The following is a 13,651-nucleotide window of genomic DNA, read 5'->3' as shown; positions in this document are numbered from 1 at the left end:
GACATGAATTGAAAATTGGCTGGCTGACAGGAAACAAAGAGTAGTGATTAACGGTCCCTTTCGGAATGGCAGGCTGTGACCAGTGGGGTACCACAAGGTTTGGTGCTGGGCCCGCAGCTGTTTACAATATACATTAATGATTTAGATGAAGGGATTAAAAGAAACATTAGCAAATTTGCTGATGACACAAAGCTGAGTGGCAGTGTGAAATGTCAGGAGGATGTTATGAGAATGCAGGGTGACTTGGACAGGTTGGGTGAGTGGGCAAATGTATGGCAGATGCAGTTTAATGTGGATAAATGTGAGGTTATCCACTTTGGTGGCAAGAACAGGAAGGCAGATTACTATCTAAATGGAGTCAAGTTAGGAAAAGGGGAAGTACAACGAGATCTAGGTGTTCTTGTACATCAGTCAATGAAAGCAAGCATGCAGGTACAGCAGGCAGTGAAGAAAGCTAATGGCATGCTGGCTTTTATAACAAGAGGAATTGAGTATAGGAGTAAAGAGGTCCTTCTGCAGCTGTACAGGGCCCTGGTGAGACCACACCTGGAGTATTGTGTGCAGTTTTGGTCTCCAAATTTGAGGAAGGACATTCTTGCTATTGAGGGAGTGTAGCGTAGGTTCACAAGGTTAATTCCCGGAATGGTGGGACTGTCATATGTTGAAAGATTGGAGCGACTGGGCTTGTATACACTGAAATTTAGAAGGATGAGAGGGGATCTGATTGAAACATATAAGATTATTAAGGGATTGGACACACTGGAGGCAGGAAGCATGTTCCCACTGATGGGTGAGTCCAGAACTAGAGGCCACAGTTTAAGAATAAGGGGTAGGCCATTTAGAACAGAGATGCGGAAAAACTTTTTCACCCAGAAAGTGGTGGATATGTGGAATGCTCTGCCCCAGAAGGCAGTGGAGGCCGAGTCTCTGGATGCATTCAAGAGAGAGTTAGATAGATCTCTTATAGATAGCGGGGTCAAGGGATATGGGGAGAGGGCAGGAATGGGGTACTGATTGTGTATGATCAGCCATGATCACAGTGAATGGCGGTGCTGGCTAGAAGGGCCGAATGGCCTACTCCTGCACCTACTGTCTATTGTCTATTGAATCCCTGCCTGGAGCATCAGAGGTTGAGGGAAGACCTGACAGAGGTTTATAAAATTATGAGAGTATGGTTAGTCAGAGTCTCTTTCTACAGTAGAAGTGTCACTTTTTACATACACCTGTTAGGGTGCATTCTCCAGATACTGTATGGGGTAACCGTAGCCTTCAGCCAGAAGCAGATGTCATCAGGTGGTTCCCAACCTTCACAGAGTGTTTCAACCCTTAACCACAACGCTCTCCTGTTGGTGGGCCGGCAGTGGTGGCCAAATCACTGTCCATCTGCTACTGGCTTCCAGCTTCCCTCCTCTCGCCTACTCCAAATCCAACAAGAGGCTCACTCTGCCTCTTCCCCCATCCTACAAGCTGCTTGTTTTTTGCTCCTTTCGTCCAGGCCCAGAGCTGACAACAACCACCACGCTGATTTGGCTGGGAAACCTCTGCAGCCAATCTCCACAGGGAACAACCATGCCTGCCATCCCTTGTCTTTGAACTCCTGAACTAAGGGCTGGTACTTCAAGGCCTTTCTCTCATGGTCCTCGTCCCATCTCTTCTCCCATGGCACCATCAGCTCAACCAGAATTATTTTCCAGTCAGTTGACCACAATACAAAGCCCGGGCGGAGGGTTGTGTGCACCACCTCTGGGAACTGCAGCCTCCTTCCCACATCGACCCTCATCTCCCAGGATCTGGCCGTTAGCAGCAGAGTTGGCTTTGGTTGTTTTTTTAGGTAAATGGTTGTTGGTACCTTGAACACACTGACAGGGGTGGTGTTGGTGGAAGCAGATAAGATGGTGGTGCTTAAAAGGCATTTAAACAGACACATGTATGTGAAAGGAACAGAGGCATAGCAATCAGGTGCAGACAGATAGGATCAATTGTATTTGGCATTCCACTCAACACAAACATTGTGGGCTAAACTGTGCTGTACTGTTCTATAATCTAAGAGGTAATTTACAGTAAATAATTAACTTATCTGCACTTCTTTGGGACTGGGAGGAAGCCCACGTTGCTCTAGCAATACAACTAGTCCCACCCTCTCCTTATTTCCCCTCATTGTCAATCATTCTCTCTTCCTCTCCCTCCCGCCACCCCCCTTCACTCCCCCCCAGTCTCCCTCTCTCTCACTCTCCCCACCTCCAAAAACAGTGTAACTTCATCATGATTTTAAATACCCCCATCAGGTCCACTGCCATTTTGTTCATCTCTGATTTTTTATTCATCATTCTGTTTTGAGAAGAACAACCCTAACCTCTCCAATCTAAAGTCCCTTCTCCAGAGCCAGATTGCATTACTCTTCTGTGGATAGTTTTTAATGCAAATAAAATAAAGCTATGAACATTGAAATTTGCAGCAGGAATAGGTTCCTCACCCCTGAAGCCTGATCCGCCATGCAAAAAGATTAGGTATAACTCAACTGCATCTCTCAGTCAGTCCATGGTAGCCTTTTGTTCATCTATTTCTGCCTTAAAAATATTCAAAATTCTGCTTGCATCGTCCTTTGAGAAACAAAATTCCAAAAACTTAGGACCATCCGAAATAAAATACGTGCATGTGTCTTCAAAAGGCAACTGCATATCTTAACACAATGACCCCTGATTCCACAACCTACGGATGCACTTTCAAGGACTCTACAACCCATGATCAGTATTATTGACTTATTTATTTTGTAGTTGCACAGTTAATCTTCTTTTGCACATTGGTTCTTTGTCCAGTCCCACCGAGGATCCTAGGTTGTTTGTCCATCTTTGTGTGTAGTTTTTCTGTGATTCTATTGTTTCTTTGTATCTACTGTAAACACCCGCAAAAAAATGAACCTCAGGATAGTATATGGTGACATATACCTACTTTAATATTAAATTTACTTTGAACTTGGCATGGTATGGTAGCATAGTGGTTAGCACAACACTTTACCGTACCAGTGACATGGATTCAATTCCATTCGCTGCCTGTAAGGAATTTGCACACTCTTCCCATGATTGCAGGGTTTCCTCCCCATGCTCGTTTCCTCCCACAGTCCAAAGATGTACCGGTTGGTGGATTATTGTAAATTGTCCATGATTACACAAGGATTAAATCAGGGGGATTGTTGGGCGACATGGCTGAAAAGGTCTGGAAGGATCTTTTCCACGCTGTATCTCAATAAATAAACTTTGACTAGTCTTAGGTTCTCCCCACATCCGATCTACCAAGATCCCTCAGGACCTTATGCTTCAGATAAAGTGTTCTTCACTAGTCCAAAAGGAATACAAGATTCCCTATCCAACCTTTCCTTATAGCAACTCCCTCCTATCCCGAGTATTCTTTTGTCCACTGCTCCTAATCTCACTTTTGAGAAAGTAGTCTAAGATGCCTTTGGTAGATTGGAAATGTATCACCTCACACTGAGTCTAGTGACTCTTAACTGCTCCCAGCACATTAACATCCTGACGAAGGGTCTTGGTCCGAAACATCGACTGTACTTCTTCCTATAGATGCTGCCTCGCCTCCTGCATTCCACCAGCATTTTGTGTGTGTTACATTAACATCTTCTCAGAGGGTTACAGGTATCAACCCTCAACAACAATGATCGGTTAGGCACAGAGAGAACCTGCATTAACTGACAAATACAGTATCTTTATTGTATTATATATAACCATATAACCATATAACAATCACAGCACGGAAACAGGCCATTCCGGCCCTCCTAGTCCGTGCCGAACTCTTAATCTCACCTAGTCCCACCTACCCGCACTCAGCCCATAACCCTCCACTCCTTTCCTATCCATATACCTATCCAATTTTACCTTAAATGACACAACTGAACTGGCCTCTACTACTTCTACAGGAAGCTCATTCCACACAGCTATCACTCTCTGAGTAAAGAAATACCCCCTCGTGTTTCCCTTAAACATTTGCCCCCTAACTCTCAAATCATGTCCTCTCGTTTGAATCTCCCCTACTCTCAATGGAAACAGCCTATTCACGTCAACTCTATCTATCCCTCTCAACATTTTAAATACCTCGATCAAATCCCCCCTCAACCTTCTACGCTCCAATGAATAGAGACCTAACTTGTTCAACCTTTCTCTGTAACTTAAGTGCTGAAACCCAGGTAACATCCTAGTAAATCGTCTCTGCACTCTCTCTAATTTATTGATATCTTTCCTATAATTCGGTGACCAGAACTGTACACAATATTCCAAATTTGGCCTTACCAATGCCTTGTACAATTTTAACATTACATCCCAACTTCTGTACTCAATGCTCTGATTTATAAAGGCCAGCGTTCCAAAAGCCTTCTTCACCACCCTATCTACATGAGACTCCACCTTCAGGGAACTATGCACTGTTATTCCTAGATCTCTCTGTTCCACTGCATTCCTCAATGCCCTACCATTTACCCTGTATGTTCTATTTGGATTATTCCTGCCAAAATGTAGAACCTCACACTTCTCAGCATTAAACTCCATCTGCCAACGTTCAGCCCATTCTTCTAACCGGCATAAATCTCCCTGCAAGCTTTGAAAACCCACCTCATTATCCACAACACCTCCTACCTTAGTATCATCAGCATACTTACTAATCCAATTTACCACCCCATCATCCAGATCATTTATGTATATTACAAACAACATTGGGCCCAAAACAGATCCCTGAGGCACCCCGCTAGTCACCGGCCTCCATCCCGATAAACAATTATCCACCACTACTCTCTGGCATCTCCCATCTAGCCACTGTTGAATCCATTTTATTACTCCAGCATTAATACCTAACGACTGAACCTTCTTAACTAACCTTCCATGTGGAACTTTGTCAAAGGCCTTGCTGAAGTCCATATAGACTACATCCACTGCCTTACCCTCGTCAACATTCCTCGTAACTACTTCAAAAAATTCAATAAGGTTTGTCAAACATGACCTTCCACGCACAAATCCATGCTGGCTACTCCTAATCAGATCCTGTCTATCCAGATAATTATAAATACTATCTCTAAGAATACTTTCCATTAATTTACCCACCACTGATGTCAAACTGACAGGTCTATAATTGCCAGGCTTACTTCTAGAACCCTTTTTAAACAATGGAACCACATGAGCAATACGCCAATCCTCCGGCACAATCCCTGTTTCTAATGACATCTGAAAGATCTCCGTCAGAGCTCCTGCTATCTCTACACAAACTTCCCTCAAGGTCCTGGGGAATATCCGGTCAGGACCCGGAGATTTATCCACTTTTAAATTTCTTAAAAGCGCCAGTACTTCCACCTCTTTAATTGTCATAGGTTCCATAACTTCCTTACTTGTTTCCCACACCTTACACCATTCAATATCCTTCTCCTTAGTGAATACCGAAGAGAAGAAATTGTTCAAAATCTCTCCCATCTCCCTCGGCTCCACACATAGCTGACCACCCTGATTCTCTAAGGGACCAATTTTATCCCTCACTATCCTCTTGCTTTTAATATAACTGTAGAAGCCTTTCGGATTTACTTCCACCTTATTTGCCAAACCAAACTCGTAACTTCTTTTAGCTTTTCTAATCTCTTTCTTAAGTTTCCTTTTACATTCTTTATATTCCTCGAGCAATTCCTTTACTCCATGCTGCCTATATCTATTGTAGACATCCCTCTTTTTTCGAACCAAGTTTCTAATATCCCTTGAAAACCATGGCGCTTTCAAACCTTTAACCTTTCCTTTCAACCGAACAGGAACATAAAGATTCTGTACCCTCATAATTTCACCCTTAAATGACCTCCATTTCTCTATTACATCCTTCCCATAAAACAACTTGACCCACTCCACTCTCTCTAAATCCCTGCGCATCTCCTCAAAGTTAGCCTTTCTCCAATCAAAAATCTCAACTCTAGGTCCAGTCCTGTCCTTCTCCATAATTATATTGAAGCTAATGCTATTGTGATCACTGGACCCGAAGTGCTCCCCAACACATACATCTGTCAGCTGACCTATCGCATTCCCTAACAGGAGATCCAACACTGCCCCATCTCTAGTCGGTACTTCTATGTATTGTTGCAAAAAGCTATCCTGCACACATTTCACAAACTCTAAACCATCCAGCCCTTTTACAGAATGAGCTTCCCAATCTATGTGTGGAAAATTAAAATCTCCCACAATCACCACCTTGTGTTTACTACAAATATCTGCTATCTCCTTACACATTTGCTCTTCCAACTCACGCTCCCCATTAGGTGGCCTATAATACACTCCTATCAGTGTTACTACACCTTTCCCATTCCTCAATTCCACCCAAATAGCCTCCCTAGAGGAGCTCTGTAATCTATCCTTCCAAAGCACCGCCATAAGATTTTCTCGGACAAGCAATGCAACACCTCCTCCTCTGGCCCCTCTTACTCTATCACACCTGAAGCAACTAAATCCAGGAATATTTAGTTGCCAATCACACCCTTCCTGCAACCATGTTTCACTAATAGCTACAACATCATAATTCCAGGTATCAATCCACACTTTAAGCTCATCCACCTTTCTTACAATGCTCCTAGCATTAAAATAGATACATTTAAGATACTCTCCACCTCCTCCTCTCTTTTCATCCCTAGCAATGCATTCAAATTTATTATCCTTTTCTTTCTTCTCCCCTACAACTTCGGGCTGAGCGCATCCCTCCTCCATCACCTGCCTGTCCTCCCTCACACACGGTCTACTTACTTGCTCTACTGGTGAACTAACCTCCTCTCCCATAGTTTCCTCAAATTGATTTCCGCCCCCCCATCTTACTAGTTTAAAGTCTGCCCCGTAGCCCTAGCAAACCTCCCCGCTAGGATATTGGTCCCCCCAGGATTCAAGTGTAACCCGTCCTTCTTGAACAGGTCACGCCTGCCCCAGAAGAGGTCCCAATGATCCAGAAACTTGAATCCCTGCCCCCTGCTCCAATCCCTCAACCACGCATTCATCCTCCACCTAATTCCATTCCTACTCTCACTGTCGCGTGGCACAGGCAGTAATCCCGAGATTACTACCTTTGCGGTCCTTCTTCTTAACTGCCTTCCTAACTCCCTATACTCTCGTTTCAGGACCTCTTCCCCTTTCCTACCTATGTCATTATATCTACCTCTTATATTACTTAAGAGGATTACAAGCAGTGACAACTCTGGAAACCAACCATCGCAGAAGGAGATGACCCGACGTCATAAACATAGAGATTACATCAGGATCAAGAGGAATAGCTGGCCAGCATACACGCATACTCCTTTTCCAAGAAATTGCCTTTTCTTTTCTTTGACTGTTCAGGTATGATCAAAGAAACCAAGTGGGTGTGGATGTGTGTTTTGTAAATCCGCGAGCTTGTTGTTAACTGAACCAATAAAGGTACTTTTCAATTAATACAGATTTCTCTGTGCCTAACTGATCATTATTGTTGAGAGCTAATACATGAAGTTAGTTACTGCCTGTAATGCCGCTGACGTTTAGGGCAGCAATGAAGGTCCTCCATCTCTGCCTGCCCTTGGCAACCTTCTCTATTGGCATCTTGTTTAAGATGGCGCTACTCAAGGCATGCAACAGCTTACTGGTAGCTGGAAAGGCATAAATTCGACTAAAAACATTGCTCCGGCAGCTCTTAGGCTGTATTCCCTGGAGTTCAGGAGAATAAAGGGGAATCTCATAGAAACATTCCAAATGTTAAAAGGCCTAAGCAAATTAGATATGGCAAAGTTATATCCCATGGTAGGCGAGTCTAGAACAAAAGGGTATGACTTCAGGATTGAAGGACATTCATTTAGAACAGAGATGCACAGAAATTACTTTAGTTAGAGGGTGGTGAGTCTGTGGAATTTGTTGTCACGAACGCCTGTGGAGGCCAAGTCATTGGGTGCATTTAAGGTAGATATAGACAGATTCTTGACTGGCCAGGGCATCAAAGGGTATGGGGAGAAGGCAGGGGAGTGGGGAGACTTGAAGAATTGGATCAGCCCATGACTGAATGGTGGAGCACAGACTCGATAGACCAAATGGCCTACTTTCTGCTCCTATATCTTATGGTCTTTTCTGAGGAAGATTATGATCAACTATCACTACAAACAATGAAGAAGCAAGCACAGGCAAAGCTGATTTGAAGGATGAACTGTGCTGGTGTATTGAAAAGCTGAAGCACAGCTTGTTCGAGATGGGGTCGCAGACAAAATTGATATTACTGTCAGACGTGGAGTTGGAGTGAGCGATTCAGAGAGGAGTCAATATGGAAGAGTTTCAATGTCCATTCACATAACCCGGGTGAGAGGTTGGATCATTTCAAGCACTGAGCTGATTTGGTGAGATTGAGAACTGCTTCGAGCTTGAGCAGCCTAAGGGTACCATTAGGCTGGAGACTGGGTCCTAGAGCGAGACACTACCCGGTGCTTGGAGAACTTAAACACTGGCCCAGATAGACTGGAAAGCCCAAGTGTCGAGATCAGAGCTGAGGCTCAGGCTGATTTCACTTGCTCTCCGTGATGTTCATTTGTCTCTCTGCAGTGAACTGCCGCAGTTGCAGTGCTACTGAGACTGAGGCTCGGGCCTACTCTGGCTGTTCCAGGGAGAGGATCTAAGGACAATCTATTGTTTACATGATTGTGTTTTTTGTCTTTCTCTGTGCAGTGATTTTGGTCTTTCTTTTTATTTTAATTGTTTTATTTGGTTCTTGCTTTTGTAAGCAAAATATCTCGAAGTGTACAATCTGTACATTCGTTGATAATAGATGTACTTTGAATCTCTTGTGGCCAGGTGTGGTTCAGGGTCCTCATTTCTGTTTCTACGGTATGTTTCAGCTTTAGTTAGAAATCAGACTCAACTGGTCCACTGCAGGTCATCCAGGACAGAATCAGGATCAGAAGAGTGAAAAAAGATAAAATTACTACAAATTACATAAATAAGTAAATAGTGCAAAAGATGAATAATATAGTCATGAGATTCTGCAAATGCTGAAAATCTGGTGTAACACACGCAGCACACTGGAGGAACTCACCAGGCCAGGCAGCAGAGGAATAAACAAAGGATATTTTGGCCCAAAATGTCAACTGTTTATTCATCTCCATAGATGCTGCCTCACTTGCTGAGTTGCTCCAGCAATTTGTGTGTGTTAAAATGGTAGTGTGAAAGGACCATTCAGAAATATTATGGTGGAGGGAAAGAAGCTGTTCCTGAATTGTTGAATATGGGTTTTCAGGCTCCTGTACTTCCTCCCAAATGGTAGTAATGAGGAGAAGGGCATATCACAGAAGGTGAGGATCCTTAATGACAGATGTTACTTTCTTGGGGCACTGCCTCTTGAAGATGTTTTCGATGGCGGGAGAGCTTGTGCCCATAATGGAGCTGGCTGAAACTACAACCATCTGCAGCCACTTGTGATTCTGTGCGTTGTAGCCTCAATACCAAGCAGTGATGCAACCAGTCAGAATTTGTTAAATACCTATGAGATGGCTATTTAGAGCAGCTTGTGCTTAAGCCTACTCAGGGAAAGGCTACCTTAGATTTGGTGTTGTGGAATAATCCACATTTTATTAGGGAGCTGAATGTAAAGGTACCCTTAGGAGGCAGTGATCATAATATGATTGAATTCATACTGCAATTTGAGAGGGAGGAGCATAAGTCACATGTATCAGTATCTCAATGGAGTAAAAGGAATTACTGAGGCATGAGAGAGGAGCTTGCCCAGTGGATTGGAGGAGAATACTAGCAGGGATGAAGGCAGAGAAGCGATGCCTAAATTCTGGGAATAGTTCACAAGGCGCAGGATAGATATGTCCCACATAAGATTGTTTTCAAATGGCAAGTGCAGGCAATCATGGCTGACAAGGGAAGTTAAGAACTGCATAAAAGCCAAAGAAAGGGCATATAAGGTAGCAAAAGTGATTTAAAAGTTGGTTGACTAGGAAGCTTTTAAAATTGAACAATAGGCAACTAAAAAAGCTATAGAAAGGGAAAAGATTAAATATGAGGGCAAACTAGCTGATAATATAAAACAGGACACTGTAAGTTTTTTCAGTTATATAAACAGTAAAAGGGAGGTGAGAGTTGATATTGGACCACTGGAAAATTATGCTAGTGAGGTAGTAATGTGAGACCAATAAATGGTAGATGAACTTAATAAGCACTTTGCTTCAGATTTTACTGTGGAAGACATTGTTGTATGCCATAGGTCTGTGAGTGTCAGGGAGCAGGAATGAGTGCCATTGCTATTACAAGAGAAAAGTGCTAGGCCTACTGAAAGGTCTTAATGTGGATAAGTCACCTGGACCAGATGGACTACCTCCCAGAATCCTGACAGAGGTTGCTGAAGAGATAACGGATGCATTGGTCATGATCTTTCAAGAATCACTTAATTCTGGCATTGTCCCAGAGGACTGAAAAATTACAAATGTCACTCCACTCTTAAAGAAGTGAGGAAGACAAAAGAGAGGAAATTATAACCTGTAAGCCTAACATCAGTGGTTGGGAAAATGTTGGAGTCTATTATTAACATAGAAACATAGAAAACCTACAGCACAGTACAGGCCCTTCGGCCCACAATGCTGAGCCGAACATGTCCTTACTTTAGAAATTACCTAAGGTTACCCATAGCCCTCTATTTTTCTAAGCTCCATCTACCTATCCAGGAGTCTCTTAAAAGGCCCTATCATATCCGCCTCCACCACTATTGCCGGCAGCCCATTCCACGCACTCACCACTCTCTGCATATAAAACTTATCCCTGACACCTCCTCTGTACCTACTTCCAAGCACCTTAAAACTGTACCCTCCTGCGTTAGCCATTTCAGCCCTGAGAAAAAGCCTCTTACTATCCATATGATCAATGCCTCTCAATATCTTATACACCTCTGTCAGGTCGCCTCTCATCCTCCTTTGCTCCAAGGAGAAAAGGCCAAGTTCACTCAACCTATTCTCATAAGTTGCCCCCTAATCCAGGCAACATCCTTGTAAATCTCCTCTGCACCCTTTCTATAGTTTCCACATCCTCCCTGTAGTGAAATGACCAGAACTGAGCACAGTACTCCAAGTGGGGTCTGATCAGGGTCTTATATAGCTTCAACATTACCTCTCAGCTCCTAAACTCAATCCCACGGTTGATGAAGGCCAATGGACTGTATGCCTTCTTAGCCACAGAGTCAACCTGTGTAGTAGCTTTGAGTGTCCTATGGACTCGGACCCCTAGATCCCTCTGATCCTCTACATTAATACTATATTCTGCCATCATATTTGACCTACCAAAATGAACCACCTCACACTTATCTGGGTTGAACTCCATCTGCCACTTCTCAGCCCAGTTTTGCATCCTATCAATGTCCCACTGTACATCTGACAGCTCTCCACACTATCCACAACACCGCCAACCTTTGTGTCATCAGCAAATTTACTAACCCATCCTTCCATTTCCTCATCCAGGCCATTTATAAAAATCATGAAGAGAAGGGGTCCCAGAACAGATCCCTGAGTCACACCACTGGTCACCAACCTCCAGATAGAATATGACCTGTCTACAACCACTCTATGCCTTTTGTGGGCAAGCCAATTCTGGATGCACAAAGCAAGATCCCCTTGGATCCCATGCCTCCTTACTTTCTCAATAAGCCTTGCATGGGGTACCTTATCAAATGCCTTGCTGAAATCCATATACACTACATCCACTGCTCTACCTTCATCAATATGTTTAGTCATATCCTCAAAAAATTCAATCAGGCTCATAGGGCATGACCTGCCTTTGACAAAGCCATGCTGACTATCCCTAATCATACTATGCCTCTCCAAATGTTCATAAATCCTGCCTCTCAGGATCTTCTCCATCAATTTACCAACCAGTGAAGTAAGACTCACTGATCTATAATTTCCTAGGCTTTCTCTACTCCCTTTCTTGAAATAGGGAGCAACACCTGCAACCCTCCAATTCTCCGGAACCTCTCCCGTCCCCATTGATGATGCAAAGATCATTGCCAGAGGCTCAGCAATCCCCTCCCTCGCCTCCCACAGTAGCCTGGGGTACACCTCATCTGGTCCTGGTGACTTTTTAGCCAAAAGAGTGGTGAATCTGTGGAAATCTCTGCCACAGACTTTGGTGGAGGCTGTTAGGGTAGGGTGAGAGGGTTGTTATATGGGGTTGAATGGAATCCTGGTTCAGCCTCAATGAAATGGTGGAGCAGGCTCAAAGGGCTGAATGGCTTAATTCTGCTCCTACACTTCATGATCTAATGCTCTTCAATGTAAATGTGTAGAATTCTGGTCCTGTTTTCTCTGGGCTTCTTAGTGTTCACTTCTCCCATCCCGTATTATTTTCCCTTTGGCTCCATCCCACCTTAGCCTAACCCTCCTAAACCTGGGGATTAGAAGGTACAAATACTTACCAACATAGATAAAACATCTCTCATCTCTTAATAGAGGCACATCTGCAATTAGTTTATTTGGCTTCAAGGAATAAAAATGCAGCTGGATGTTGTTGAACAGATTGAGAATGTTAGATTAAAATAGTACTGTTTGATGACTGTTACCAGAAGGGAAAAATTGGAAGCACAGATCAATCTTTAGTGCTGGCATGCCACACGGAAATGCAATGTCAACATTTATCCAGCCTGTTTGTATGAATCAGTAAATGTGTGTAACATCTGCCTCCCATTTTAAGTCCTTCAGCTACACTGAGGGAGACATACACTCAGTGGCCACTATATTACATACTTCCTGTAGCTAATAAAATGGCTACTGGGTGTATCTGCAGCAGCTTAATAGGAATCATTGTATTTATTAATGTCCATTAATGTCCAATTCTGTTATCCTCAGCTGAGTCAATACAATGTTGCTTGAATTACATACAGTTTATTTCCACACAACTATACTGGTATAGTATACGGCATTTAAGAAAATACACTACAAGTGTCATATGAAGTGACACTCAAAGCTGCTGCGCAGGTTGACTCTGTGGTTAAGAAGGCATACGATCCATTGCTCTTCATCAATCGTGGGACTGAGTTTAGGAGCTGAGAGGTAATATTGCAGCTACATAGGACCCTGGTCAGACCCAACTTGCAGTACTGTGCTCAGTTCTGGTCACCTCACTACAGGAAGGATGTGGAAACTGTAGAAAGGGTGCAGAGGAGATTTACAAGGATGTTGACTGGATTGGGGAGCATGCTTTATGAGAATAAGTTGAGTGAACTCGGCCTTTTCTCCTTGGAGCGACAGAGGATGAGAGGTGACCTGATAGAGGTGTATAGGATGATGATTGATCGTGTGGACAATCAGAGGCTTTTCCCCAGGGCTGAAATGGCTAACACGAGAGGGCACAGTTTTAAGGTGCTTGGAAGTAGGTACAGAGGAGATGTCAGGGGTAGTATTTTTTACACAGTGAGTGGAATGGACTGCCGGCGACGGTGGTGGAGGTGGATTCGATAGGGTCTTTTAAGAGACTCCTGGATAGGTAACTGGAGCTTAGAAACATAGAGGGCTATAGGTAACCTTGGGTAATTTCTAAAGTAAGTACATGTTCAGCACAGCATTGTAGGCCGAAAGACCTATATTGTGCTGTCGATTTTCCATGTTTCTTAAGTGAGGAGTAATTAAAGACAGATTCAG

The 13,651-nt window shown here is 43.5% G+C and overlaps 1 protein-coding gene across 1 annotated transcript in view; it reads right to left on the bottom strand.

The window, feature by feature from the left end:
* LOC140734959 (carboxypeptidase M-like) overlaps positions 1–13,651 on the bottom strand; it is a 74,139-nt gene that overhangs the window by 41,696 nt on the left and 18,792 nt on the right. The gene's annotated exons all lie outside the window — the stretch shown is intronic.

This window comes from Hemitrygon akajei, chromosome 10 (genome assembly GCF_048418815.1).
Source record: "Hemitrygon akajei chromosome 10, sHemAka1.3, whole genome shotgun sequence".
Classification (NCBI taxonomy): Eukaryota; Metazoa; Chordata; class Chondrichthyes; order Myliobatiformes; family Dasyatidae; genus Hemitrygon; species Hemitrygon akajei.
Note: the sequence above shows the minus strand (reverse complement) of the source record. Positions and strands in the feature narration are given on the sequence as shown.